A 5794-nucleotide genomic window follows, 5' to 3' on the forward strand; every position below is an offset into this window, starting at 1 on the left:
GGCGCGAGGCAGGCAGGTGAGCGGGGGCGTGTGTGAGCACGCGAGGACGAGCGCTCCGGTCAGGCAGCAGCAGCTATGCAAATATGATGAAGGTAAACAAGAGGCAGAGACGGGAGGACGGGTCAAAGGTCAGGCTGCAGGTGTGTCGTGTTTTCCTCAGCGGTCCTGCGTGGAAGCTGAAGATCTGACGCTGTGTCAGGGTTTTAGAGGCGATGCTGGCTAATGACAGAGCTGCAGTGAACCTTACTGTTTTCAGCACAGCAGACCTCAGCTCCGGAGTTTTGGATTCTTGTTTAAAATAACTGAGTTCTGATTCCTGTGTGGATTTCACAGCTGTTCCTTTCCCCCCCAAGCTAGTGATTCCAATGTTTAGCTTTTGCAATCTTCCCGATTTCTTTGGGGGTTTTTTTCTCCATATTTATCATGGCTTCATGTTTCAGATCATGAATCAAATTTTAATATAAGAAAACGATAACAAGTAATTTAAGAAAAGCAGTTTTTAAATTACGGTTTCATTTATTAGGGACAAAAGTTACCCAAACTGAATCCACACTTCATGCAGAAATTCAGATGGGAGCTTCTCTTTGGTCAGAAAATGGTTCTTCAATTTCTTTTGTAACTGTAGACTGCAAAACAACTGGAGACATGAGATGAAAACAGTGCAAAAAAAGAGCACACTCTGTGGAAAAACTGGTGGCAAAAAGTGGCCAACAGGCCAACAGGAAAAGCAAATATATGATGAAAACAGTATAGCTCAAAAACAGCAAAGATGAAGGAAAAAAGAGAAAATGGGAGATACAAATAGTGCACAAGGAGTAAAAATATGCAAAGAAAAGGGAAAACATTACAGTGTGAGAGTGAAAAACACCTGCTGTTAAACACCATCAAGGTATTTCATTGTGTAGTGAAGTAGATTCTGGGGTTAGGATGTTACATGATGTCCCTAAACGCACCACTGACATCCACACCTTTCAGCCGACAATTACCTGGCTATAAGAAACAGCTGCGCTTCACTACTGAGAGAAGGCATTTGGCAGTCTTGGCAATCTAAGGTGGCTGCAGCACTAGGCAGTTGAGCTCCACATATCTCTTAAGGAAAGCTACTCAGTTGCCCTTAGAGTGGTAAGTGCGACTTTTGTTTATCATACTGTGGCATAGTAGGGTGGACTCTGACTACTGTTTCCCTCTCTTGTTGCAGGTGTATATTATACTGCTGCTGTCTTGTCAGATGCCGTTTTGTTTGTTATGCACTACTTTTATAAAGTATAGTGATTTGGGATGTGGTTTTATGTAGATCTTTTATTGATTGTTTAATGTTTTATCTTTTCCTTTATTGCTTTAGTGGAGGTGCGGCCGCTTGTTCAGAGGCTAGGCACGTGAGGTGGAATCCTCCCGATGCATGCGAGTGTACACACCGGCATAGGCAGATTGCACCCTTTAGAGTTTAGTGTGAGTGAGGTTTGCTGTGAAATCACACGGGTGAGTAATTGGTGGCACCCTTGGGCACTCCTCCCTGTAGGTTGCCTCCTCAAGTGGCCGGTCTCCACCATTTTGTTTAGTTGCTGCTTTTTAATATATTGTGCTTGTTTTAGGGTAGCATTGTGGCAGGGAGTATGTTGTTTTAATTATTGTTTGGTAATAAAGGGTTTTAATTTATTTTACTCTCTTACCCCTGCTACCCTAGGTGCCTTTTTAATCTTTTAGTTATGTTTTAGTAGTTTTTCTTAATAAACTTTGCATTATAAACTCCCTTTGTCTCACCTCTGCCTTTAAATAACGAGTCTGTGGGCTTTGGTAGCCAATACAATCTTCTCATTGGCTAGAGAAATCTTTCCTGGGGTTGTAGCGCCTCCCCAGGTGGCGTTGTCACTACTTTAGTAACCGCCCCGGTTATATCTTATTTCCGCGACACCACAATCTGGCGTTGTCGACAGGATATTTTCAGGCAGAGATCTGTTGCATGTTGTTTTGTTTTTTTTGGGGTTAAATCTGTTTGGTTATTGTAGTGCAGCGGCAAGACAGCAGCAGTGGCAGCGCGGGACGGACTTCTGGTTTTTATAAAGTGATATTTAAATACTCTGGTTTATTATGGAGGAAGAGCTCACACAGTTACGAGACTTGGTAGCTCAGCTGCAAGCAGAAAATCGGCGGATGCAGCAAGAGCGAGGATCGAGCAACCTGGCACCAGTGCTGCTGCTACAGGTTCATCCACCAATGGGCATTCTGCTGTTTCAGCTCCCGCGACTGAGAGACTGATTTATATTCCTCGGGAGAGGAAGTGCCCATGGTTCAACGGTAAGACTGGTATAGGTATTGCCGAATGGGTGGAAGAGGTGCAGGCCTGTTTGAGGGCACGACATCTTTCACCAGCCGACCAAGCCCTTTTCATCTATGATCATCTAGAAGGCGAGCCCAGAGAAGAGATTAAATATCGGCTTCCAGAGGAGAAAGACGATCCCGAAAAGATTTTGACTATTTTACAGGAACTGTATGGCTGTACTAAGTCATATGTTTCTCTGCAGGAAGAGTTCTTTTCAAGACGACAGCAGGAGGGAGAAACATTGCAAGAGTTTTCGCATGCTCTTATGTGCCTCATGGACAGAGTTGCGAAACAGTCCCTCATGTTCTGCTGAACAAAGATGTGTTGCTTAGAGACCAATTTGTTGAAAATGTGCTTGATTGTTTCTTACGTAGAGAATTAAAACAGTATGTCCGCAGCCACCCTACTGCCACCTTGATGGATGTTCGTCATGAGGCTATATTATGGGAGCGTGGAGGTATGCCAGGGGCGGAGGATAGAAGTTACTCGGTTCCCCAGGCGCTAGGCTTCCAACACACTGTCCAGGAGGTCCTTTTAGAGGTAGTCCGGCAGGTATTGCACCCTATGCCTCTGAAATCACGGGAGTTAAAAGAGATTCTTAAAAGTCAGCAAGAGCAGTTGAATCAGCTCGCAAAGAGTCTTGCTGCTTTGAATAGTGCTTCCACACCATATCCTGCCTCACGTAATAAGGCTGTCATTTGCAGACGGTGCCAGAAGGTTGGGCATTTTGCCAGGAGTGCCCTGGTGAGCCCACAGTCATGCCTGTGCAGTCAGCTGGTACAGCAACGCAAGCCAGTTTGAGTAATGTCGTTTGTTCTTCCATGCAGGAAAACTTCCACCCCTGAACCATTGAGCCGAGATTCAGGTGGGGGCATCCTAGGCTCAGAGTTTGTATTACCTGACCCGTTGCCGCAGGTTACTGGTGGGAAACCAGTAACTGGTAGGAAACCAGTAACCCCGCTGTCAAAACCATCACTTCACCCCTCTCTGGGTACGCATTGTCTGACCTTCAGTATGTTGCAGGAGACTGACCCCGTGATCCGGGAGTTTCTGCCCTTTTGGAGGCGGAGGCGGGGCCCTGACGCTAAGGAGCGTGGTCGCACTTCAAGGCTGGCCCTCGGGTTGGTCAGGCAATGGAGTAGGCTAGTGGGGCGGAATGGGGTGTTATATCGGAAGGTCTGTCATCCAAGGAGAGGAGAGACACTGCAGGTATTGCTGCCAAAGTCCCTTCAGGGTCAAGTTTTGCAACATGTGTGCCAGGAGCATGGTCATCAGGGTGTTCGAGCACGGTAGATGTGGTTTCTCAATGGTGCTACTGGGTAGGGATGTATAGAGACGTCCAACGGTGGTGCCAGGAGTGTGAGCGATGCCAGTCGGCTCAAGATGCACCAACCCAACCGAAGCAAATCCCTGTAGCTGATTGGCGAAGAAGCGCCACGACCAGCAAGCTAAGGATGCTCCCCTGCGAGAAGGTCAGTTGGTCTATCTGAAGAAAGTTGGACTCGGAGGTTGTGATAAAAGTAAGGGTGCTATGAGTTCATTGGCGTATAAAGTGCTAAAGGCCCCTCACCAAAATGGGTCCATGTATACTACTGCCCCTGTAGAAGAACCGATGCACGGTGGCGAGTGGTTTTTATTGGTCTCGGAACCTACTCCAGCCCCAAGCAGTTGCCAACAAAGACCAGAGACTCCTAGCCCTCGTAGGTCAGATGAGCTAGAACCCTCAACGTCCTCCGCGGGGTCGGCCTGCCCTGACCAGCTGCCAGTTATGGCTGGTGTTCATAACGATATAGCCCCTTTACGTAGGACTAATCGTGGTAATGCTGGGACGCACCCAAATCCGCACCATTTGCCCCAGGCAGCAGGAAGTAGAGCAATAGAGGCCGTGAACTCACAGGCACCTGTGCCTACTACAGTTACCCTGTTTAGACCTTGGCAGTGAGTGTCAATCGTCGGGACGACGATTCAAATCTCGGGGGTAGATTGTAGTGAAGTAGATTCTGGGGTTAGGATGTTACATGATGTCCCTAAACGCACCACTGACATCCACACCTTTCAGCCGACAATTACCTGGCTATAAGAAACAGCTGCGCTTCACTACTGAGAGAAGGCATTTGGCAGTCTTGGCAATCTAAGGTGGCTGCAGCACTAGGCAGTTGAGCTCCACATATCTCTTAAGGAAAGCTACTCAGTTGCCCTTAGAGTGGTAAGTGCGACTTTTGTTTATCATACTGTGGCATAGTAGGGTGGACTCTGACTACTGTTTCCCTCTCTTGTTGCAGGTGTATATTATACTGCTGCTGTCTTGTCAGATGCCGTTTTGTTTGTTATGCACTACTTTTATAAAGTATAGTGATTTGGGATGTGGTTTTATGTAGATCTTTTATTGATTGTTTAATGTTTTATCTTTTCCTTTATTGCTTTAGTGGAGGTGCGGCCGCTTGTTCAGAGGCTAGGCACGTGAGGTGGAATCCCCTCCCCGATGCATGCGAGTGTACACACCGGGCATAGGCAGATTGCACCCTTTAGAGTTTAGTGTGAGTGAGGTTTGCTGTGAAATCACACGGGTGAGTAATTGGTGGCACCCTTGGGCACTCCTCCCTGTAGGTTGCCTCCTCAAGTGGCCGGTCTCCACCATTTTGTTTAGTTGCTGCTTTTAATATATTGTGCTTGTTTTAGGGTAGCATTGTGGCAGGGAGTATGTTGTTTTAATTATTGTTTGGTAATAAAGGGTTTTAATTTATTTTACTCTCTTACCCCTGCTACCCTAGGTGCCTTTTTAATCTTTTAGTTATGTTTTAGTAGTTTTTCTTAATAAACTTTGCATTATAAACTCCCTTTGTCTCACCTCTGCCTTTAAATAACGAGTCTGTGGGCTTTGGTAGCCAATACAATCTTCTCATTGGCTAGAGAAATCTTTCCTGGGGTTGTAGCGCCCTCCCCCAGGTGGCGTTGTCACTACTTTAGTAACCGTCCCCGGTTATATCTTATTTCCGCGACACCACAATTGCATAGATGTAAGAGGTCGAAATCACTGCACCAACTTGCAGGTGTACATAGAGCCTGTGTGTTTTGCCTCGTTAACCCATTTTCAGTCCAGTCCTTATACTTGACCACTCTCAGAGGAATATGTCTGCTGTTTGTTGAATCGCTTCACACTGACCTCTGAATCATTCAAGCATAAAACAGGGACCTAATACAAGAGATGAACCAGTGTTGTGACAACTTAGCAAGGAACCAACTATCTTTAGGCCAAAGATAAAATAGATTGACAGGGACACACAGCATATATAGTATGTAAGTAATATACATTTAAGTCTAATCTTATTATAATAGAAACAAAAATAAATGCAGTGAAATTAAAAGCTGGAGTTTCAATCAGTTAAATAGTTGTTTGTTTCTCCTCTTTCTGTTTCTCTCCGTCTCTGTTTTTCTTTCTTTCAAATCAGCTTTATGGGTCGACTAATATTTTTT

The sequence above is a fragment of the Oreochromis aureus genome, linkage group 3, assembly GCF_013358895.1.
Source record: "Oreochromis aureus strain Israel breed Guangdong linkage group 3, ZZ_aureus, whole genome shotgun sequence".
NCBI lineage: Eukaryota > Metazoa > Chordata > Actinopteri > Cichliformes > Cichlidae > Oreochromis > Oreochromis aureus.